General features: G+C 38.0%; 1 long non-coding RNA gene across 3 annotated transcripts in view; it reads right to left on the bottom strand.

Moving 5' to 3' along the window:
* Window positions 1-26,204, bottom strand: part of LOC112958146 — a 71,682-nt gene that overhangs the window by 10,350 nt on the left and 35,128 nt on the right. The window contains exons 3-5 of one of the 3 annotated variants that reach the window (XR_003251357.1): window positions 21,311-21,408; window positions 18,224-18,355; window positions 3,763-3,909 (exon numbers count right to left, since the gene is read on the bottom strand). The exons of 1 other annotated variant lie outside the window; for it this stretch is intronic. This is a non-coding gene — a long non-coding RNA (uncharacterized LOC112958146). The remainder of the gene's footprint in view (window positions 1-3,762; window positions 3,910-18,223; window positions 18,356-21,310; window positions 21,409-26,204) is intronic. One more of the 3 variants, XR_003251358.1, reaches the window with a different exon arrangement.

The following is a 26,204-nucleotide window of genomic DNA, read 5'->3' as shown; positions in this document are numbered from 1 at the left end:
TTATGTAAGATGGTCATTGATATATGAAAAACTGGTAAGTCTGAATTACAAAAAAAAAAAATCTGCATATTAGCATGGTCTCAATAGTGTAGGAGAAGGTATATAGCACAGTGCCAGGCTGCTAAAGCTGCAGCTAGGACCAAGAAAGCAACGGCAAGAAAGAGAGTGTTGTTCTCGAGTCAAAGAAGTCAATTCAAAAGATGATGGAATTTTACAGTTGTCATTCTGGAAATATGCTTTGCAGTGGTCTCCTGCTAACAAGTAGGTGACCAGCACTTTTGGAACCAGACAACTTGCACCTTTTTCCATTTGCATTTCARAGAACTGCAGGAAGAAATCAGACCTGCAGGGACAACAACAGGAGAGCTCTTAACTCAGCCATTTTCCACTCCCAGAGGAACCATTTATGTCTCCTGCTTGTGTCTACCCAATAGAAACTCCTAAGGAGCTATTAATACCAAATCATTTTATCAGACATTAATATTATAAATTGTTACAAAATAAAATGGCATAAGAAACTTAGATAAATAGGCATATTTACATATATATATATGCATATAAAGATAGTACATCTTCTTGGTTTTTTTCCTTGATGAGGAAAGCAGGCTACCCATACAGCCAACTCAGGAAAAACATCTTTTTGAGAATGTTGTGAAATGGAAGCAATCCCTCTTTGAAACAAAATCACCTCCCTCGCTCCCATTACACTGTCTAATTAACAATTATATTTTGGAACATCTTTCAGCCATAAGCCAATTCAGTCTCTTCTGTAAAAGACTTAAGTGTAAACACGTTATCGATCTAACAGAAATTCCTTGTCTATGGCTCCAGCGTAATGCTATTTTTCCTTCCTTTTATACATATGCTAAAATCATCATGTAAAAGGATTCCTGCACTGTGTCTTCAAATCTTTCAGAGGATGATTCACTCTCTTCATTTTCACTAGGCACAGTGCTGCTTGAATTTAACTGAACATACCTTTTATATATTCAATGTGGATTCAGACCAGCATGCAGGAACTAAATGACTCTCTGCTAATAATGCCAACAGACTGAAACCAAATACACATGTAGGAAAGTAAGTATGGGTGAGAGGGAAGTGGTTGGCAGTGCAAAAGCAGCTTTTGGTTATTTGGTGGTATGCGAAAGGAACTGGGCAGCCTCCCACTGAATTACATCTTTCCATCCACCCAGTCCCCACTCATCACCATTCGGGGTTTATACACTCTTCCCCAGAGTAAATCATTTGGAGAGCAATAGGAAAAATGCAGTAGCTCAGTTAGGGTTATTCAGAGATCAGGAACCAGGGAAGAGGCCTGCAAAACCACAGACCCAACTACATAGAAGATGCTTATTTTTTTAAAAATACAAAACCACATATATTTATGTGTGCGCGTATGTGTACACACACACGCGTGTGCATTTATGTATGCATATATGTAAAGGAACTCCTTGCCACAGAGCAGATCCCCACTGCTAAAATGAGCAGGATTCATCACAAGCTGCCCCTAACGATCCTATTAAAATCCACACTGTCTTTCTGTGGAAGCAAACCCTTCCTTCTTGCCTAAGGGTTGATTTTGTAYCACTTCCATGTTTAAGAAGCTTACACACAACACATATTTGCAATGAACATCAGAGCTTTGCATTGCTGTAGTATCCCAATCAGTCTTTTCCTTCCTCTGAAGCTGTTTTATAGCTGTCAGCAGGCCTGTACCATAAATGAAATGTACTGAACTGAGTATAGAGTTGTATTATTTATTATATATTAAAATAATATATAATTTATATAATAATATGCTATAGAATTATACTAGATAATTTTATAATTTAATAATTTAAGCAATTTAATAGTATGATTATTAAATATTCTCTATAATTTTAAACTTAGATGTATCTGTTCTTGGGACTATTTCAGTTTATCTAATTTACACTAACTGCATGAGGTCCCAGCAAATCTTGTGTCTCATGTAACTCATCACCCTAGGAATAAATGCAAGACTCCCACAAGAATTAAAGATGGTGGAAGTACAGATGAGTTTCACAGGGCATAAAAAAAACTAAACCATTTTTGCCATTTGCCAAGCCACTTTTTTTTCCCCAATGTCACTTTAAGCACATCAGSCCCCTACTCTATTAAAACCAACTCAAACTATTGATAACACATCCCAGAAAAACTCAGATTAGTGACTTTTGTCACCATCCAGCTCATCAAGCTGAGCAAGTGTCAACAAGATTTTGAACACCATTTCAGACTCAAGATCAAATTCAAATCCTTTTCTAGAAAGCTTTTCTTCAGAACCACAGTTTATAATAAAAATCTCATATCCCAARAAACTCAGCAAGAGTGACAGAGAAACTTCTCTGCTTTGAGGACAATCGTGCCTTCCATTTTACCTAACAGCAAGGCTTCAGGGACTATGCAAGACTGTAAAATAAAGAGAATATTTGAAGTTTTTTCCAGTTCACATCACAAGGAATGAAGGAAAGGTTGGTTTATACCAGCTRTACCAAAATATTTTCCTCTTGCTTCTTGGGATGTACGAACAAACTAGAAATGGGAAGAAAAGGAGGATCTCTGCTTCAGAGATGTCAGGGATGGAAAGGTCTCAGTGTTCACTGATTTATTTCTGTAGTTCTTCCAAGTCTCTTTGCACTCTTATTTGTGATCCAGATATTTATGTAACACTCTGGAATTCATAAGGGACGAAGTGTGAAATATTGTCACAAGGCAGCCAAGCTGCCTCAGTACAATTCTAACATACACACTACACAGGAACTTCTTTTTAGCAGATTTTACAGGAGGGACCAGACAGGGCTGCCAACAAAAAAAAAATGGGATTAAACAGCCAAAAATATGTGAAAATAACCCCCAGAACTGCAAAATTTATCTCTACTGGGGAAATCTTTTCATTTCACTTCTTTTCTTCTTAATTCAATTTACATTTATTTCCATTGTACTTTGGAAAGTAATTTTGCACAAATCATTATTATTTCTATCAAGGTTTAGATGAACTTATTTTTACTTTATTAAAACATGTTACAAGAGCACTAACTTGAATCAAGGGAATTCAGCAATTTCATCTCTTAGGCCAAACCAGCAACGTCTCGCCTCTCAACAGAACGCTCTGTCTCCWGGTCTGTAGGTTTCTATCATTGCTGCAGCCACACATACAGTTTACACCATATCAAATATACCAGTACTAGTGGAGTGCTAACGTTCTTTACCTGAAAGCAGACTACTTCAAAACAGGTTCTGTACATGCATCTCTAGGTATATCCCAATGGCCTGAACAGTKAGGGGAAATCCCGCACAAGGGGAAYTGGAGCACTGCTGAAAACGAGACTGTTCTTTTTAAGCCTGCAATGAAAGGATACTGMTGAGTTTTCCTTTTTCCAGAATGGGTGGGCATTTAAATTTTCTTCCCTTTATTYTGTTGAATTTGAAGGGAAGAGTCGGTCTAGCTCAGACACCCTGAAGATGAGAACAACACTTACTGACCTGCTTCCTTTACCCGGTCCTGCCACATTCTTTTTCCTCTATCACAAACAGCATCCACTGCCTGTAGCAGTTCAGGGAAGAGGCAGTATTTACTATATTTGAGCATATATACACGCTATATACTATAGTATATACTGTAGTATACTTCGTATAATTTAGTTTCTGCATTTGCATCAGTATCTAAACCCTCCTGCTTTCATCTGTAGCTTTTCCCCCCTCCGTAATCCTCACAAAGGCAGCTGCCATCCACTAATTCCTTACCCACAATGTGGTCTTGACATTCTTTCCCCTCATCAGTCGGTGGAAAGATTCACAGCAGGTTCTACTCGCGGGTTGAGTTGGGCACCGCTTCTGTGTTTGTTATGGACTCAGACCAAGGGAGACCAGCTGCTCGGCCCAGCAGGAAAGCTTTGGGAGAATGACCAAAGAAGTTTCATATATGCATGGTTGTATCATATTAGTTCTCATAATCAKGCCCAGATGACTGATAATTCTCAACAAGTTTGCATTGACTGTCAGAAGTACCTGATGTCAACTATTTAATACAACTCTCTGCCTACTTAGGTCAGTGGTGAGGCTTCTTGCTCCTCGCCATGACGGTTTTTATGCCTTTGAGCCCCACGTCCTAATGTCAACCCCTCGCCAGTGATACTTACAAGCAAGCTAAGAATTAAATTGCCACTTCATTTCATTGGGGCCATTTTCCTAATCAACTAGAGAACTTGATCAAATTCCCCATCTTTGGACCATTATCTGCACTTAATTGATGCTCTGAATGCCGTCCTGCAAGCTTCCAGCCCCCCTGACAGCCAGGCACTGGCTCTGTGATGCACAGGCCTTGCTCTCAGCCTCCAATTAGCTCTTGGAGACAATCAAGATTCACAATGGAAACCGCTGCATCAACCAGACAGCCAAAAAGCTCCCTTAGCATTCAAAAAGCCCCCAAAATGGCTATCCTTGGCTCCTGAAAATTAACCACAGCTGTTGCTAACAACTAGTCCAGTTCCACAGGAAACCCACAGAACTGGCAACTTGAAAACAGTAACAAGCCTCCCCAAGCTTTTAATCATGATCCCTCAAGCAGTGCTGAGCCAAAGCGGATGCATCATCCATCCTGCAAAAACACCCTCATCACAGCCCTCTCCGCTGGCCTTCCCCACTGTCACTCAGCCCTCGCCAGCACGCGATGGTCAAACAGGGAACCATTGAAACTTTCCATTAGGATTTACAAGAAAAGTACATTTCAACATATTTCAGATACACAGCCCAAGAACAAATGCACAACACTTTATATGAAAATACTCACTGTTTTCCCAAAAACTTTGGGCCAAATCTGAACTAATTGGAACCTTATGCAATTGTTGACTCCAGTGCAAGCAAGCAGGTGTTATGTCAATTATCACTGTGAAATAGCCCAGGTTTGGGCTTGTGCTATGACAACTTTGTGSTACTGACATAAAAGACCTTAAAATCAACATAACCAGGCACAAGAGGCTCATCAGTATTGCAGGGAGGAGTAGYATATAGTCAAAGGAAAAAAAATGGCCAAGCTCTCCCCCAAACCAGAAAGTCCCAGYGACTCCCATCTCCAAGGAGCATTTAACAACTTGCACAAGTTAGAGCAGACATAACACTGCTCTAACGCATGCCAAGTAGATGGCTCTGTGCATRGCTGTGATAAAAACTGCCTAATTCAAAGCTCTACAATCCAAGATATTCTTTTGCTTTCAAAAGGTTTTCTTATCTTTTGCAAAAATAAGAGAAGTTTTTGCTTTATGCTCAGTAAAAGCAGTTGAAACTACCGCTACAGAACTGCACTGTGCACTCCTCCGGCACTGAGCAGCATTTCTAAGCTTTAGTCACAAGCCCCAACACTCCATTTGCTTTTGTCAAGGAAAAAAATAGCTTCAGTAACTCTTAGACCTGTCAACTAATGAAAACTGTGTGGACTTCCTATTTTTGGTACATGTATGGATGCTGTCTCTTTGCTTTGGGAGTCCAAAAGCCCATGGTTCAGTGCCCTGATTGCAATGGAAGCACCAAGCAGCCAAGGATCCTCCAGGACACTGCGGACACTGCCTGCCAGGCAGGCAGCACCAGGTCCTTCGGGTTCTAAGTGTCCAGGCAGGGATCACAGTCATGTTGATTAAAGATAATGGAACGTAGCCAAAAAATTGTGGGACAGTAAGACACAGYGAATATAATTTACACTACTTACATGAGTTTATGGGTGATTTTTAGAGTTAACTTCATAACATGAATCTTCTAAGGACAGAGGCAGGGGGAATTCAGCTTGATATCTTTACATGTGCTCAGGAAATGGYTGGTTTTAGTATTGTTTTGCCTATTTATCAGTTTGCTGAAGACATTTTAAAGCATTCCACTTAAACATAATTAAGAAAAAAGAGGAAAAGATCCCYACTTACATCTGAAAGCACATAAACCCTTGAAAATATTTAAGGGAAATTTCACAGAGGCAGCAAAGCTGACATCAGCTACAGTTGTACCACCTCAGAAGCTTCACATACAAAAGGGTTTCACAGCAATAGAGGCCTAGATCTGTCAGCTTGTTGTGTCACTTCAGCAGGTAAGTGAATATTGGGCAAACAACTTCACATTGGCAGGTGCCCCAGATGCTTTTCCTTAATCTGACAGTACAGATGTATACTCACATGCATATGACAATCAGTCTGGGACAATAYTTAAATCACAATCTTTACTTGTTGTTAAAGCCAGATACTACAAAATACAGTTGCATGAGCAGCCTTTGGACTCTGGCCTGTGCATTAGATGGACTTCCTGAACCCAGACAAGTGCTAGAAATGTTGCCTCATTAGGAGAAACTCTTCCCACATGCTCTGAGACTGTTTGGAATTCCAGTGCTTGGGAAATTACCTCAGTCCAAGGCATCACCTAATCTGAAACACAATCATGGCAGACATCTTTGCAGTATCGCTTGAAGAAGGTTTGCCAGTTCTTTATGGGATAAATGAACAATAAAGAGGGCGGTTGCATCATGCCTCTCAAAGCCAAAAATATTAATCCCAAAGTAGAATCCCTCCTATGCTCCATTACTCAGTCCTTGAAATACCTGTGGAAATGGTTTCTTTATATTTAAAAGCAAAATTGAGTTGTAATTTTTTAAACAAAAATACTCCCTTTTTTCTATACTTCTGTTTTCTTTAGAATACCTCACTTTAGAATAAAAATTTCATCTCACCATCAAAAACATTTTTAARTGGTCATTAATACTAATTCCAATTAAGCTTTTCAGAAATATGAAAGCATTTAAAWTAAGAGTAAAATCATCCATAGTGCAATTACAGTCAACATCCTGAAGAATTAAAATAGTGTCCACTCAATAAGGACAGAAAATAGATGTAGATGCATTTAATGAATGTGTATACTGAGTAAATATATAAATATGTATTACCTCTGGAAATGTTTCAAAGCAGACAGGAAATCCATCGTTCAAGCCCTTCTGGTTAACCAGAAGTGGAGTTACACCTCCACAGTCTTGGTCCTGTATTTTTACTAGAATTGCTTGACTTTACTACGAACATTGTTGCTGTGCAATCATCCATAGAGCTCTTTCCAGGTGGCTTAAAATAAATCAAGCTCAAATACAGAATATCTGGTGTAACAATGAAGTCCATTCTCTTGCGATTTTGTTCATGCAATTACACGCAAAAAGTTTATGGCAGCAGAGTGGGTTGGAGAGAAAAGTTAAGGCAAATTAAAACAGTTATCCTTTATCTTACGCTTTTTCCTACCACTGCATTAACCTCATATAACCAGAGCCTAAATTACAAGTCAGGAAAATGCTCACAAGAATTTTGTCTTAAAACACTAAATATTTCCACATCGCTGACATCTCAAGTCAATAAAAAGATCAGACTTAGAGAGTTCCATCAAACCAACTCAAAGTTTTCACTGCTTTTAACAGATCAAAATGAGATCCATCAATGCCAACTTCTGAAATAATTAACAGATCCAAAATAGTCTTATATACACACATATATAATACAGACATCCACTAAAACAGTGGTTTCGTAAAGATAGGCATTCCGGGTGAATTATTATGCAACAATAAAATGTTCACTCTTGGATAAGTTTAGAAACAGTCCAAATTCAACTGAATTAAACAAGTGTCCTTTTATTAATTTCAATAGGCTTTGGATCAGCCTCTGATTTATTTATCTGCATCTACCTATGAACCCCTCAGGGTGCCCACTGACTCTACAGAGGAGATATAAATCATCAAAAAGATCTTTGTTTCTCATTTCCTCTATATTAAGGAAACATGTTAAGGAAATCTTGGGCTAAGTAATTAGCTGAAGTAAAAATATTGATTTCTAAAGAAAACTCCTGTTTTTGAACATTTTTCTGCCTCTTCTGCCAAGTTCCATGGAGATATTTTATACGAGATATTATTCAAAAGTTTGCTAAATTAAACATGGGCCTCTGGGGTCTTTGAAAATTAAGCGTGGAGACAGAGATTTTTACCTACATAACATCGTGCAAACAAGCAGCAAAGCACACTTTACTTCATTGTTTTGAGTTCTTCAGCCCATTACTAAAATTTAAAGCCAGCACTTGTATTTATAGTTTCTTCCTGCAGATTTCACATTTCTCATCTTATTTTCAGTGCTGGAACTGGAACTTTTTTTCTGTTTCTTTTTCAGGTGAGAATAGATTTCCTCCTAGCATGTTATTAATACATACATTAATGTTGGTATGTTGATGATTCATGTTAATCACAATGATTAACATGAATATGTTAACACATATCCACCTGTTTGGGTGAATATTTGTATTGATTTTCTTATRGTCCTCTGAAGTTACATTTTTCTGTTCATTGTTTTTTGACATCCACTTGATGGCTACATTTTCGTCTCAGAGAACATCCAGACACTTGAAGAGCTATTTCAGATAGAGATATTCGGGTGAATCATTTGTTCACCTTCCTACTTTTTTTGATCTTTAGCACAGAGAGAGTTCTAGGGTTAGGTTTGTTCTGAACACAGCTCAGCTAAGCAGCCAGCTCTCCTTACTCCAGGAAATGGCTCAGCCAGCTTCTACACYGACTTCAGGCCAATTACAATGACATGTTTCCTAGCAAATATCCCAGTCAACCCCTTTCCAGCTAGTTGATACTTTATTCTGATTCTACTTTCAAGTTTTACTCTGATAAACTATTATATTGTTTATTAAGAGAGCTACTTTACAGCAGTTGTCAGAGATGTCAGCAGGGGCATCTTTACTCTGCTGAAAAGACATGGCATTTACAGGGCATTTATAATGATGCTAACACAGTTTGACCTTCTTTCTTCCCCTTTCTCTCACTAGGCCGGTGGCAAACCATCCTGGCCAGCAGATTCACACAATTCCCAGAGATGACCATACCAAGAGTATGATCAGGGTTATCAAATGAGTTTCAAAGCACTTCTTTCACTACCAAACAGGCTTAATAATGGAGTCTTTTATATTTTTAACAACATATTTTTCGTGCAATGAGCCCGTATTTTCAATATGATGCCTCTTTGCAAAAGGTTCTRTATTTAATAGCATGCAAAAAAATACACATGCAGGTATGCATGCAAAGAACAGCACATGCAAAGAACAGTAATCTAAATTGAGAAATTGTTTCCCAATAACCTAAAAAGTGCTAATAAAGGCAAATACACATATTTCCATGTTTTTCTATCGCATCACATGAAGATCATTGTGTAACAACAGAAATACCTAATTGTTGAATATAAGCTTATCCCATACTTAGCACATAAAACTTATGTATTACCTAAAACTTATGTATTACCTAATACTTAGTTAGGTAATACATAATAACACTAGAAAAAAGAAACTATGACATTAGGGATTGGCATGCCAATTGTTTTAAAAAACTGTGCTAATGAAAAGTGTTTCCCCTTATTAGACCCTCACAAATAAGAAATATTAATAGCAGTGGTAAAAGATTTGGATATAATTTAACACACAATGTGCATCATCCATTTGCCTCTGTTTACACTAAGTGCGTGTGCATTATTTATGGACAGTGAGGCTGTAAGTTTAAATACCCATTTTGGGAAACGAAGCTCCATTAGGCCCATTCAGCACAGGTCACATTGCTTTTCATCAGGTCTCCTAACTCAGGAGTAGAGAGGAGAGTAGTCCTACCTCAGAGTACAGTGACTCGTGTCACGTGCAGCCACATTTCAGCACTGTTTACTACACTCTGCGGCTCCTCCAGGTCRAAGGGGAGCAACGTGGTAACAAATTTACATGGACTTTCAAGCAACTTTCAGATCCAAGTTTCAAAACATGTGGGACTAATTTTGAGCCCAAGGTCTACCTTTAAATCAAGCGACAAGAAATAATGAATCAATTTAAACAAAGTTTTAACCTTCACAACGGGAAAAGTCATCAAACAATTTATGTTCAGCTCTTAGAGTAATGCTTAGGCACACGGTGGGCTAATAAAATCTGAAACAACTTTGCGATTAAATATTCTTGGTGTGATAAAGCATAAGCTTTACATAAATTCATTAAATTTCTCCATCTATCCCACACACTCCACCTACTCTGACCCCACTGAATCATCATAAATCAAAATCTCACAAATATCTACCCAACAGCATCCCAGTCTGCACTAGATTTACTACTCTGAAGGCCTGTAGCACACATGTCCTCAAAATGTTCACAGGTACGCTAAGATTTGAAAAGCAAGCATCTAACACACACTACAGAACTATAGTGAAGTGTATTCCTATCCATATCTCTGATAGGAAATAAAWGTTATTGATACTTAACCTTTTGATCAACATGTATTTCAGCACCAGCTTCAAGAGGAACATGAAGAAGCTCTGAATTATCAAGCACACATCTACCATATTTATAAAAAAGAACAGGGCAGTTTTGAAAAGAATAAACAAACAAAAAGGGGAAAGAAAGTATCTCTTAAATGCTCGTGACATATAAGAAATCCACAGAGCACAAGTGAGTAGAAAAAATCATAATACTTCCAGGACAAAGAATATTTTAAATCGGCAGATAGGGAAAATGAAAAACAATAATCATAATACTGGAGAATTCTGATAATACTGAAGGATCACAATTAACAAAAGAATCTATTTCACATCTGCTAAATTCTGCTCTCTCCAGTCTTAACGGTCATTACACCACTGGACCAAGCTCACTACTAAGCTTTTCTCCAAGCTGCGGCAGGGACTTACTGCAGAAACACCCCTCACCAATCAGACTGGGGACAGCTTCTTCACGATTTCCAGACTATCCCTTCCTCCTAAAAGTGAATTCAAAAGTAGGAACAAGCCATACAAATAAGGCACCCTATCAGTGACTGCCTTGTGTCCCAAGCACAAGGACATAAAGCAATAATTTGCTGCATACATTTTTCCTTCTATGATATTGCTATTGATTACACATGTGACATGTAATCATGATAGGCATGGAATTGCCTTGATCATTAGGCTCTTAAGAGCAAAGATTATATTAATAAAATCAATTAAGAAAAATATTTACTGTAAATGCCCTGAAATGCCAACTTAACAGGATACAATGAAGCCATGATGAACAGCAAAAAAAAAAAAAAATACTCCTCTCCAATAATTGAGGCATTCTTCAAGTATCAAAAGTAATACTTAGTGGTTTTCTGCAAATAACGTAAAATAAATCAGTACTATAATTTTTACTCCACATATTGCTTTCTCGCAGAAATAATCTGTCTATTGCAGAGAATTAGTCAATGGGCAAAGTTACTTGGAGGAAAATGTCCACTACCTACCAGTCTTTTCAATTATACTATAATTATTTTGGTTGGCAACTTGTGAAATGTTACTGACTATAAAGAGTTTGGTGTCCCAGGATCGGTGCTGTCATGACCTTCTCACAATCCCGCTCTTATAAAAAACACCTTCTGCCAAGCCAAACAATGGCTGGAATTTGGTGATTTTTTTTCTTAGCAAAGATAATGAGGTGTGGTTGACTCCCATCACACTCAACCAGGCAAGTGCCACTGGATTATTGCAGAGGCAATGGGAAAGGCTGCCTGAAAACCAAAAATCACTTTTTTGGCAAGAAGAGAGGGGAAAAAAAACATTTCCAAAGAAGTCTGGAGAGATCTCTAAATACCCACTCCAGCTGAGAAATCAGCAGCAACTCATGGGGTTTATGAATCATGATGGTCTTCCAGAAGTCTTCTGAATCTCACATCATCATCCACAAGCTCTCAGAGACAACTGCTAGTGGCACTCAGGCTTTTCATCCACTTATTTAAGTACTCAGGGAAGATCTCTATCATTCCCAGATGATCTGAAAACAGTTATTTTATCAGCCACCTCCAGCTTGCTGCCTTCCTGCTCTAGCTGGAATATTTTTCCCTGTTGCTGATACTGTGCTGGTTCTTCTATCCTTTCAGTGAGAACTGAAACAAAAAAAAGGTCATTATGTTAACCTTGGTGGTGGTATCTGTTATTACCTCCTCTTCGAGCACCTCTCTCCTTAGGAGCTTCCTTTACCTATTTGCAGAATGCCTTCCTGTTGTCCATTGTGTGCTTTCTTGGTACAGCATATCATGCTTTAGACTTTCTGATTCTGTCCTATATTCATCTGCTCACCTCATATTAATCCTTATTTCTCTTCAGCACTAATATTTTCATTGTCCCTGTCATTATTGTTCTGTGGAGCAACTTCTCATTGATTCAGATGATTCTGTATTAGTTTAGACATTTTACTATTCATGACAACATTTTCTTGGTTTTCATAGATTACACTGTCCATGAACATTGCTGTACTAAGAAGTTCACTTTTTTGGCAGATATTTTAGATATGCAGAAGTATTTCTAATATGGCCCGTTATCTAACAAGAGAAACAATGTGGATTGCAGTAACCACCAACAACATAATTTGGACTAATAATACAAGTAACTGAACTTCAGCTTTGAAAGCTGCATTCAGTTTCCTGAAGGAATATGAAATATATCTTTGCACTAATAGTGTTTTGTCTGTAGGGGGTCATATTTAATTAGCACTAACTTTTTATCCATCTGTTCTGTTCAATTCCAAGCGGTTCTTAACATTCATATAGCAAATGCTTTTGTAAACAAGTAAAATGATGAATTATTATTAAAAATAAGAACTATAACGCAAAGCTCATTATTTTACATAAGCATATATTTTTTTAAAAATCCAGTTCTCGATTAATAATTTCAACCAAAGCTCTTCATGGCAGAAGCTTCCTATGTCTCAGACTGAAAAAAAATCTTTGCCAGATATCTTCAGATATATTTGTCTGTTAAATTCTGAGTTACCAGATCACAACATATAAAATACTATAAGATGTTTTCCACTCAGATAACATAAGCATATCTGGACTTTTTTCAACCCTCAATTTAGTTAATATCTGTTATTTATGTAAAACTGCCATGGTCATCAAAACCTTCTTTCAACATTCAGGCCAAAAAGGCTCCCGCATTATATGAAAAGACATCATTTTTGCATCTAAAGAAAAGCTTCTTAATCTCAGTGACAAACATTTCTTCACTGCTTTAAAGGTCAACCAATTTTAGGACTGGAACTAACACGGTAATTAAGTATGCAATTGATAAAAAGTATCTTTCTACAGCTTTCTACTTCTTTACATCACACTTGGAGGTCATGCTTTTTTCCCTCCCTCCTTTTTCCTTGCTCAATATATTTGCAGTGGATATTCGTCTGGGAAATCAGAAACACAGTTTGTCTTCAGATGCAAAATACAAGTATATATATCACTTTGCTGTATTCTTCTCTAAATAATTGTTTCCATATTTTTGGCTTCCGTTGGAAGGAACGTCAAATTGTTTTGATTATTAGCTGCTGAAAATGAGGAGACTTTTTTTCCATTATGCTGCCATCCAGCTCTCACCTAATTCAAATTTTTTCCCTTCGTATGATGACTCAAAGTGCTGTTTAGCCACTTCATTCAAGAAATATATAGAAAAAATATATGCTGTTTCCTTTCTTTATTCACTAGTATTGCAGGCTTGGAAAGAACCTCAGATCTTCCAACCACACTGCTCACAGGCGCATCCAGAATCTTGCGGGCATAGACGAGTGCTAAGGGTCTCAAGAGATGGAAATGTAARGGAACAGATACCTCTCGTACCCAAAACCTTTTCATACCTATAAAGCAAATCCCCATTCCAAATCAGAGAACAGCTGCAGTAYGGACTCAGCTCCTTTCGCAGGAGCTGGGAGTTGGCTCCCTTTGAAAGCAAGCTTTCTAGTTCTTCTAAGTATTTTGCTTTGGTTTTAGTCTAGGTAACTGTCTCAAAGCAGTCACAATGGGTTCGTAACAAATACTTCAACTATAATAGCTAGTTCCCAGCCTTCTCTAAAGAATCTCAGTCTTTAACTTTGTCCTGTATTTCTCAGGCATCTCGTGCAGAAGCAGCTCTCTTTGAAGGCAGCTAAATTCACTGCAGTGGAAAGCTGGCTCTTTAAAGTCTTTGCTTTATTAAAGGATTTCTGACAAGAAAAGTGAGTGGAACAGACTAACATAGCAGTTAGCTTGCTAGCAGTGCTTGTTAGCTTGCCCTTCATTCTCCCTCTCCAAGTGTTGGCTTTCTCTACAAAGCTGAAGAGGGTTATGGCTCTCCAATTAGAGTGTTACTGATATATTCCTGAAAAGCTGGTTTCTGAATAGTTTGTTTTGTGAGTATTGTCCGATGAGTATGCTCTGAATTCTAACCCGAAATATAAAATCCTTATGATTTTATTTTGCAGTAGTTAGAGAACAGTCTCCTTGATTGTGTTTGAACCTGAAAAGTAGTGAGCTCACAATTTCTGCTGACCTCAAGCAATTCACCTTCTTGGTACTGCCACTGCTCTCCAGTTACGCAAGTTTTGACTCCCAGTGTTTTACRTTGTAAACAGAATAAAGCCCATTGCTAACTCTTAGAAATATCATTACATGAAGTATGTAATAAGTTATAAATTACATGACAGTTAACATTTTATTTTCTATTTGGCACATTCACGTCCCAATAAACGATTCTGAGAAAAATTGTATAGGTAGATTAGACACACAAGGTTTAAGGCAAGAGTACACGCTCCAGAAACCTCATGTAACTGTATACAGCTAAATATTAGATTCTAGAGCAGAAAAACTACTGAGTAATTCAGATGTGAATCAAAAACCCAAAGATTCAAAGTGATTTTAATCACTGCATGTACTGGACTGGTCAACTATCCAAAACTACAAAATTTTTCAGTGATCAAAACCCACATATAAGTTTATAGCACACAATTCAATCATCTTCAAGTTAAATTTGAGCTACACATACAGCAGCTTATCACTAAAGGACGATGACAAAATGTTGTAATTACAGAAAACAATGGAGTTTTGACATTGACTTCACTAGAGCAATGATCGAATCTAACTAATGCCTCTCACTCATGGTCATAACTAGTCTGGGAGATCAAAGTAGAGATGAAGAGGTAAGTTTAGAAAATTTACTTGATTACATTGCTTCAGGGGTTAGTTGCCAAACAGGAACTTCTCTGGTGACTTTCTGCCATGTATAGATTTCTGTGGGTTTCCATACAATTCAGAAACAATCTGCATTTCAGGTTGGGCAGATATRCTCAAAATCCCCACCTCTATTTTGGTCTCTTCCTCTTGTGGTTTGGTAATCCACAAATSACTGTAATACCTCATACAAATCATTTCAAGAGAGGCATGGTTTATGTAGATCTGCAGCCAAAATAAGACATTATTTTCATTTCATTATTCCTTTTTACATTTCTGGTAACATGGTTAAGACTCTGTATTCCATTGACGTCAATTGGAGTTACATATGTAATACTCAAGAATAGGATTTATGTTCCAGCACATTATATCTGATTTTGAAAGGTTATATACACTATCGTCAGCCGATGGTATGGATCAGGGAACATGTTACATGAACAAATTCTAAGGTGTCATATACAAGTGCATTTGAAGCTATGCATGCACATATATATATGTATACATGGATATATGTACACAAACTTTTAAGAATTCCTCCATTTTTGTTCCTTCATCTAAGCAYGAAACAGTCTGCTATATTTCCAGCATTCCTCAAACTTATCCAAAATATTCCACATTTAGAAGCCAAATATTTGCACTTAAAGAAATTCCGAGCTATAAACCATCATGACTAAGTAAGAAAACTTAGGCAAAAGATACACCATGCCAGTAGATGGCCCGAATGTTTCAGGGTATATCAAAATATATTCATAGTTCACAGCTACTAAAGATGTAATACAGTCTCCTTACGTCATAATAAAAGGAACATTTGCTTTTATCTAGTGTTCAAAGCAGTAACTGACTCTAGGACTTGTCTACAGTTTTGGCCTTTAGTGGATTCTTTCTAGTATTCAGGTTTTGCAATAGTAACCCCAGTAGTTTACAGGCCTATGAAAGAGAAGAGGAACAGACCAGTCATATTTTTCTGGTCAAACACAGAAGACTGAGGATGTGTAAAGAATCTAACCAAATCTTTGTCTCTTATTTTTTTCCTGCATAGTCATTCACACTCCCTGTCCCACTGACTGAAAAATGAGACACATCTGCTCTTACAGATGATATGAGCGGAGATGGTGGCTCTTCACCAGCAGCAGAACAATACAACTCAGGTCAAAATTTTACCCAATTTTCCAAGTGCTTATTAGACCACAGATATGATACTAGTCTCTTGCAGTCAAAATACATAAGTAAATTGAGCAGTAGAATAAGCAAAACAAATACATGCTCCAATACTGTTGTAAAACCATTTCCTTAGCAACAGAACCATAAAATGAAGGCTAGGATAATACTCCTAATTCTTCTCCCCCACTCTCCCTGGGATTTAGATGCAACTACCATATGTTATTGATAGGGAGGGATTCATGCTCTAAACTTGCTATACCCAAATGACAGTTTTTCCACAAAAACTTTGCTACTCCTATTTCATGGTACATCAGTGTGTGAAACTGCTTAGCTATTGAGAACTTCTTAGTAACTTCTTGAATTTCCTCGTGGTAAAATATGACATTTCTATCACCAAATCAACATATTCACCAGATTATATAGTCACACAGACTCCTTGGATTGTTTTAGGTATATAAATGGAACAGTTATTTCTCATGGATCTTTCTATAAAGTAAATGAATTAAGGAGTCTTAAAAATAAAATGGACACACAGGATTTCTATTTTCATCTCCCCTTTTGYTAGCTTTTCTCCCCACCCTCTGTAACGCAATTCTGAGATGAAGTGAATCCCTTTTACTTCCATAGGTTTYAATGGACTGTCAGGAGGAATGACTTTTGCTTTTTCATCTCTATGTAAATATTTAGGTCTAAATAGATACACTGGTCCAAGTCTGGGCTGTGTGCCARCACTCCTACTCTGTAGGAACTAGCTGGATGTCCCCCGTGGATAATTAATCCCTTCTTTGGGGTGGAACCCCAGATGACACAAGCATCATGGAATGACTGCGAACTTCTCTTCCCGCAGGTTTTTATGGGGAGGGTGGGAGCGTGAAAGAGAAGAATTTTTTTTTTTTTTAAATCTATTTGAGCATCTTAAGTCCTGGATGTTTCCACTGGTTGCGTAGCTAAGATCAGTGCAATTGAGGAAAGACCTAAAGCAGCCACACTGCCCTTCTCAGCAGCAGAACCCCATGTAGGTAGCAGAAGGGCATATGAGACAGGGACACCCAAGCAAATTTTTCATTAGCTATTTCAGGTTCTAGTTTCAGGTTCCAAAACAGCTAGAACAGTAAGGTTATACTTCATGWATGATGCATAGTGAAAACATTTTCCTGAATAGTAAATTCACAGGATCACATCCACTCTGTAGACTGAGTCTCAAAGATGCCTGTGAAGATGGATTAGCAATGACCAAATATACCTGATATCCACAAAAAAAAAYTCTCAATCAAATGGCCTAGAAAAGAGGTAGTTTTCATCCATTTCCTTCTTTGATTCCTTTTTCCCTCCAGATTTACACATGCACATGTTATGTATCTGCATATATATACACACATACACACACAGCTATATGGACGTATACTTCAATTCCTCCTCATAGYAGTCCCGTAACAGAGTTCAGAATGTGGCTTATCATTCACTTTTATAGAAGTGGGAATCTTGTCGGGCAGCTCCTGCTGCTTATTAGCCCATGTATTTGTTAATACAAGGTTCTTAAGCTTGAAAAGGCTTAAGTCAGTTTTTTCCCCATTTCAGTATAGCCATTTACTTCAATGAGTCTACTTCCAAAACTGGAACGAACAAGACCTATTCAAATATCTACACAAAAAAACTATACAGAAGGGTAGGGCAGATTTATCCTAGGTGCATATGAAGGATTAAGAGTATCAAGAGCTCCTGGAAATACACAGCTACAGAACTGTAACTGACAGCAACCTTATTTCACCTTCTACCCTCTCCTCCCTCCCAGCACATACACTACACACACTACTCAAGAAAGATCATGAATGAGGACATCAGACAAATATTTCKCACAATAGGTTAAGCCCTGGGAATTCATAGCAAGAAGAAAGGCTAAGAAGTCACTAGTCCTTTTAAGAAAAAGCTACRTATTCAAAGTGACAAATTTCAAGAGCCATTTAAAAATATAGCTCTTTCAGTAGGACTGAAAAAGAGGCCTTGTCATGGAGCAAAAATAACTTAAAAATGACTCACCACCCAGCTCCGCACAGCAACATGGAGTGCCCAGCAAACCGCAGTGGAAGTTGCTCTGAACACCAGCTGATCCAAACTTTGGTCCCATGTTCTGTTACACCAAGAGATGACCAGGGACTGCTGAGTGTTAATCTGCATGGGGGTAACACTACAGGATTTGGCAACGTGTATAGGAAATAGTTCGTTTCGCTCCAGAAAATGTGCAAAGGAATTAAAAAATAATAACAGTTATTCCTGGATCTTTCAGGGAAAACTATGTTGGATAGGCATCCCATTGACCTGAGAAATTCAGAGATACAGACCATGACATGTTAGGAACTGAAGAGCTCCATTCTAACCAGCTGTTTTAGCAGGAAGCCTGGAAGGCATCTATGGCCTTGGAACGTAACTGTCAGACTTGCAACCACTATTCAGAACACCCTTTACATTGTTTACATATGAAGAATATTTTTTAAGACTAATAATGTGTTTCATTTTTTCTCTTTATCATGATTTGTGGCTTTTCCCTTTCGCTTCATTCCCAAAGGTGCACGCTCAGAGCTGTCTTGATTGCAGGGAGGTAACTCAATTGTGCAGTTTAACCTCCACAAAGAAAATCTTGACCTGGGTTGATTCTGAAGGAAGGGGGAAAGAGTTCCACGTCCCATGCAGAGGCTCTGAGCCAAATGTATGAGGTGGAGAGCTGCCCAGATCTCTTGCAGCAGGTATGCAATAAGCCACACTAACTCCTTGTGCGCAGCAACCCCACAGATGCCACTGGGTGCCTGGAGAACACTGCTCTCCAGTTGCAAAGCACCGTGCCCTGATACAGAGCAGCCCTGCTCTGCACAATGGGGCTCTGTGTCCCCAAGGCTGCACACGCTGGGTGAGCTGCCTTTGGTTGCCCAGGGCCAAGTGACATTCCGACTCTAGCAAAATATTTGGAGTGCAGAAGAGAAGAATCGTGTTATATTTGATAATGGACACAGGGATAACTGGTTATTCCACAGTCRTATGTCAGATTTTTATATAACAACCAAGCAAAAGGCAAAAATAAATGCATTCTGAATGAAGCTTTTAAATCCAAAACTCAAAAAAAAACCCCAGAAGTTATGCTGACATCTCACTGCACAAGTTTTATGCTAATTTCCGTATCTACATTTCAACATTCACATTCTTTGACACATTCCAAAATTCTGCTCTACAAAATCCCTTAGAGGGACTTTGCCTTCTCTGTAAAATTAGTCAATTTCTTGATCTACAAAACACAGTTCTCTCTTACCAAGAGATTCAGAAAATGAACTGCAAGCTGAAAAGAATTTTGATTGTGTGAACTTATGACACAATCGCAATTTAGTGTTTTTAGCTATTATTCAAACTCAGTGATGCAATCCAAAAGTTCAATAAGAGCAAATCTTGCATTATATCAAGGGTGATTCTCATCCAGTTGAGAAGTTTAACAAAATCTGAAAAGAGATACTCTGGGGTTCTAATTTACAGTCCAAATAAAGGCATGTGTATCTCAGCTGTAGCTATGTGACCTTTTTAACCATCTACATTAATTCTCAACAACATATAACATCATACTGATCTTATATTCCACTGGGTCTTCTGGTAGCATCTTCTCATTTATGAGAATCAAAAATTCTTTTCAGTTGATAGAAAAAAAGCATCATGAATTTTATCCTAAAAAAAGAATTAATGTTCAATAGGGATTTAAAGGAACACTAACTAACCAAAGAAATAAAAGTATTTTTAAAGATTAAACTTGTGTGCAGCACCTCACAGAATTAATATCACTGCTGGAAGAAAAGGAGGCTGCCTATTTTAGGCAAAGCTCTGTTTTTCAGTACCTGCTTTTCTTCCTTAAAAATGAATTCTGTAGAAGTCAGTTCAAAGCCTTTGTCCCACATCAGCTCACTCTGGTTTATAAATACAATCTCTTTGGTCTCATCGCTATCCTGAAAYCTATTTCTCAAACATATTTAAAGGAAATATATACGTGCAATGGKGAATTAGCCAATAACTGAGTAGGGAGAATGTTTCTTTCTGCATCTCTAAACATTTACAGATGATTTCACATTATTAAGATAAACTACCACAGAAAAGTCCAGGGTAGATAAATAGAGAGCTCAAAGTCTGGAACACTGAAGTTACCTAGCAGCAGTGTTGCTACTTGTCCTACCAGCATTTCTTCAATAGCCCTTGCTTCTGAAACTAAGTCTTTTGACTAAATCTTTTGAGATTTTTAAACTTGGTAGGCTTGGTAAGGAGGAAAAAATAAAACCTATAGAAGTGAAAAAGCTCTTAATTTAAGACACAAACTTATACTTGTTATTTAGCCCATGTCATTATTTGCRAATTGATAGGATGTTTCTTTAAGGTGTCTGGAGAGGAATAAATTGCCTAACAGCCAGTTTCAGCTCTACAGCTGCAAGAGGACAATAGGGAATGGGAGACAGAAGGGAGCTGAAGACACTTTCTGTATTTGGGCACATGCAGAGAAGAATGTTAAAAAGTCTTAAATCTCAAAAAAAAACAGTTCTATGAAAAAATGAAACAGAAATACGATTTGAAAAAGCTGTTCTTTTAAGATTTTTAGTGTATCTTTTCTTCCCTTTATGGGTTGGATTCTCCAGACAGATCACATCTCTCATCACATACTGTAGCCTGGGACTCCCAGGACACATTCATGCTGAACACCACTTCTTCCTAAGGACGGCTCAAGTTGTACAAATTTAATATAATTTGTCCTGTCAATAAGAAAAACTGCATGAAATAGCTAGAGAGGATGAACACTGCTAGGGAAACTCAGCAGCAGCCACACAGCCACCTTAACACAAGTGTTTATGATACACATGGACTTGGAGATGCTAAGCTATCATAACCACTCGCATCTTGTTCACCCTTCTCTTCTTTCAAATTCCCTTGCTCTAAAGTCCAAGGTTTTAAGTTTCCTTGCTTTTGTTTCATTAGTGCACAGATTACATTTTCATTTGCTGCTCTACTATATACACATGCACACAATATATATATATTATATATATTTATAAAATGCACACACACACAGTTACTTTCAAAATTGGGAAAACATGAATGAACACAWACCTGGAGCTTGTACAGACATTAAGAGAAAATGCAATATTTGGCAATGCCTGGACTACTATAAAATAGCAGTGTTTTTGAGAATATTTAGATCCAGCCATCTGRAAGGGAACAGAAAAAGAATGCTTATGTTCAACCCAGTTGATAGATGAGTTTTTAAGCTTCACTAATGAGTTACAGATAAATCTGGAAATTAGAAATATTAGAACATTTTATTAGGTTTCACTAAAAGTTTCAAGAATCAGTACCTCAAGAGTTGAAGGAGAAAACTTCAGGAAGACTTTACATGTTTGATTCAARTAATTGTGTTAATGATAGCCAACTAGCCACTGTGAATGTAAATTCATTAAAAAAGCAAAATTTCCTAGTGTCAGGGAGAGGGAAAAACAATTTATGTAAATGAAGCATGATCCTTCCTGTTGTTTTCAGTATAGTTGTTTTTAATCCTAACTATAATCAATTAGAAGTATGAAAGACGGATTACAGACATAAATAGAGAAATAAATCAAATTGCCCTAAGAATAAGAAGCTTAAAGACAGCCTGAGAAATGGAAAACAAATGCTCTCTCTACGCATTAAAATACTTGTGCTTTCATCGACTCTAGATTTGGAAAAGTACATCTACCCTCAGCTGCATCGCCTTGCTAGCATATTATACAGCTGAAGTTCAACTAGATGTTTTCATTACATGAAATAATATGAGTTGCAGCACCAATCACAGAACCAACTCTACAGTCTCTAGCAGTAGATTTCAGTATACCATAGGTTTCTTCTTACTAGTTTAATACTTTTCTTTCCTCAAAAATCCAGGCCCTGATAATTGGTATTCTAATTCAACCATAAACCCAAGCATAAAACCCAGCCTGGCTTTCTGATGAGGTGCAAAAACTCCATGGGCCTCACTGCAAACCCAAGGTAGACACAGTGACCTGCTTATGTAAAGCAGGAGCAGAAGCCATGGAATAGGCCAAGGTGGTAGAAATACAGTCCAGCCAGATTCCCATGGCACTCAGACTAGCCTAATTAGTTGGTGGTCTCTGTTAAGCCAGACTTTTCCTGCTAGAATCTCTTTTTCAACAGCAGGTTTAAAAATTAAGCAAACTGAATATTTGGTTAAGCTCTTTAATAAAAATGCTGATTTATTAAACAGTAGCCTTTTTAAACTTTCTTTAAATAAGCAGCAGCATTCATTGGGGCCTTTCACTTGCTCATGTGAATTAAATTTTTCAAAATATATTTCCAAAAATTAAAATAGGATTTATTTTAATAAAAAGCAACTAAAGATCAGTAAATAATTCAAAGGCTTGAACAGAAAACTGTTCATGATCTTGGCTACTGGAAAAGTCATTATTTTACAAGTGACCCTCAGAATAAGTAAGCAGCTGGAAAATCAACTATTTATATCTCTTGTTTTAAGTACCACAGACTTTGCTTTATAAAAACTAAGCTTTTGCTTCTAAATCTACTCAATAGCTTTACAATCTTGGGAAAATAGAAGAGACGAAAGTATTATCTATAAGAGTTCAAAGCGTCCATAACATTGCTGAAAGGGTCTGATTTTAAAGTTAAGATGGGAAGCATCCTAAGGACKTGTTCAGCAGAACAAGCTTTCTCCAAAGCAAAGGAGGACTCCCATTTGTGCACAGTTAAGTTATAAGTGCATGTTTTTGACAAGTTGAAGTACTTGCAAAATATTTCACTTAAGTTCTGTATTCTTTTAGGATGTTACCCTGGCACCTCTGGAAAGTCTATGTTATCGAAGCTACGCTTCAAAAACCTCTGTATGAGGACTAATATGTTTTGTGTTACCAGAGAACTGAGCCATTAACTACATTTAGTTTTTGTGACAGAAAATTTTCTCCAGTGTGATATGTARTTTAAATGGGACGCAGCAAAATAAGTTTCATGCTTTGAGTGGTATCAGTTCTCAGGAAGAGGACAACCTGTGGTAAATACAGAGCAAGACATAACAAAGTGAGAAACAAAGATTAAATTCTCAAAGACCCTTAAGAGTCTGAGGGATCATTTTTCTACTGATACTCAACTTGCAAGTAGTTGACTTTGTAATTATTTATCTAGACTTGTAATGAAGTATAACAAATTATAAAATAAAGCAAGGTTACCTACATCAAATAACATTAAAACCTGTGTAAATACGTTGCTACATAGTAAAAGCTCGTTTTCTGGGTAATACATATGCTAGAGACGTGAAGCAGACTAATTCAAATTAGAAGGAAATAAAGACTATATCCTAGTAACATTGTCCTGAACACCATATATCTTGCTTTCAGTACCGACATTACAGCAAACCTCCGCTGCTCTGAAGAACGTGGATTTTCTGCAACCCTTTCATTTGTCAAGCGGGGCTTGCTGAGGTCCAGAGCAAGGACGCCCGGGCACCCTGAGCCGGGACACGGACAGCGGCTGCAGCTCCCTAACTTGAAGGCAGCCACTGGGGGCTCCTGCTCCTCCACCTGCAGCTCAGCAGCTCCGGCCCCGCCAGCAGGACCCAAGGCAGACAACCGCCTCCTCAGCGCTCCAGCTACTGGAGGGGTGCATAGCAGAAACATATCCAAATAGATGGTCTCAAAGCCCCAACAGCTTAACCATGTAACAAGGAGGCAAAGAACGTGGTTGGCTAAATTTAGATTCATCTTGGAAAGTAATATTGGAGCTGTAAAACAGATCTGAAACTTTTAGGTTCTGGTTCTGCTTTGCTCTAATAAGATGAGAAGTCTTTTTAAAAAGTAATTCCTTTACTAATGCCAGAAGCAGACAGGCACTGGCTTCAAAAACCTTCACTATTTTTGTAGCAAAGGCCTCCATTTACTAAGACAGACATGTGYTTTAATTAAATTTCCCATAAAAACATTGGTTTAAATTGAGGGAAACTATGTCTCACCAAATTCAGTAATATTGTTGCAACCAAGAACTTAAGACAGGAGTTTTCAGATAAATCATAAATTCATTTCTCTATGGCTAAAAGTAAATAAGTCTTCCTTAAAGCCTTCATTATCAATTCTTCAGGCTTGCACACTTAGATGTAACTGTGTGAAAACCCAGCAATGGCAAACAATACAACACTGAGCTTCGTGCAGGATCCTGTGCAGTTAGGGACCAAGTAGGAGAAAGGGAACAGGTTTCCCCATGAGCCTCATCCRTAGCCAGGGCTTAGCCTGGGCGAGCACCTTCAGCCCCTCAACGCAGGGCAATCCACAAGGAGCGAGAGCAGCGGCCGCGCTCGCGTCGCGGAGCGGAGCCCTAGCCAGGGAGCGGTTACAGCACGAACGGGCTRCGGATTTCGGTGCGTGGCCTGACACAAGGGCTCGGACTAACATGAGAACCAAATCACCTCACTGGGGCGTTGGAATTCCAGCCTTCCCAGCAAACATGTTTGGTGAGGTTTCTCTCAGGAAAAAAAACAGCTRTGTCTACCTCATGCTCTAAACAATCCCTACATAGAATTCCTCGCGCTCCCCAGGTAGCTCTCACATCCACACCACAGCCCAGCATTAACCTACTGCTCATATCTATGTTCTCAGGCTTGCTATAAGCACTGCACTACAACTCCACTCAATCACTATAAATAGCAGTTTTACTTGACTGCTTTTGAGTCAAAAAAGTCTTTTTTTTGCAAGCATGATCCTGATGCATTATGTGCTATGTCTTGATCACTGATAAAGAGTCAATTGTGTTCAAAATTTCCTGTAACAAAATAATTATTTTACATTAGCACCATTTCATCTTACTTTGCTCATTTTGCTGGCTCTCAGATTCCTGTTCATCTTATTTGATTTCTTACAGAAATAACACACCAGAAAAATAAGCCTGAAAGCTTATGACTAAGATTCAGTGACATTAGATTCCACAAGTATCATTCCCCTATATTCCATGGTACAAAAGCAGCATTTAAATACAAAGTCAAAAGGCATTTCCCTTCCATCTTCCATACACTTTGAAGGGTACATGTTGCTTTCACACAGTGGGTTTCCCAGGGTAATATTAGGTACTATTAGAAAGAGAGTGATCTTTCACTTTTAGCATTCATGAAGGTATTACCTCTTACCAACACAGGGAATTTTGCTTTCTACATGCAACTTGATGATGCCTCAATTTCAAGATGAATGCAAGAATTATATGCAACTAAATAAAAATAGCACATGTGCACAGTAGTACAATGCATCAGAAAATGCATTTCTTAAAGCCATCTAAGTTGATTTTTTTTCTGTCAAAGTAGATAAAATTACCTTATTCTAATGTATGCCTTGCTGTGCATTATTTGTCTCTGAGCTGAAATTGCCATAGAAGAGCTCTATGGCAAAGCTATTCTTCATCTCCTGTGAAAATTCTGCCRAGCAAGGGCCATTTCTATGCCCTTTTTTTCTAACACTGTAAAATTGTCTATTAGCTCTCTCTGAGGTTCAAGACCTAACCCTGAAGAACAAGTGTAAACTCCCCCTTCATAGTTCCATGAACATGTTAATCATCATGAACTCTGTTACAGAAAAAGGCAATCTTGCCTGCTTCTCGGGTGCTCCCTCCTTCATACCAGCACAAGTCTTTCATCTGTAGCATGAAGAACTGTATTCATCAATATTTATCTGTTATCTGGGTTACAGCCGCACCAATTTTTGGATCAGAGTAATGCTACATCAAAGTTTACACAAGTGCAAGTCACCTGGGGACACAACCTGCTGATGTCCTTTCATCTCTGCCACCCCTGTAAAAGCTCAAATACCTTGGCAAGCAAATGGAAAGACTCCAATTACCTCCTGAAGTAATCCTTTAGCACAGCTCCAGATTAGACTCCTATTCTTCACAGTACAGACATTAACTCCTCCACTTTTGGGGGAACCTGTATACTTGGAATATATACTCACAATGCTTGGTAAAAGCT

Source organism: Nothoprocta perdicaria, unplaced genomic scaffold, assembly GCF_003342845.1.
Source record: "Nothoprocta perdicaria isolate Ctin4 unplaced genomic scaffold, notPer1 scaffold_81, whole genome shotgun sequence".
Lineage (NCBI taxonomy): Eukaryota > Metazoa > Chordata > Aves > Tinamiformes > Tinamidae > Nothoprocta > Nothoprocta perdicaria.
The sequence above is the reverse complement of the archived record's forward strand: the minus strand, read 5'-3'. Positions and strand labels throughout refer to the sequence as shown.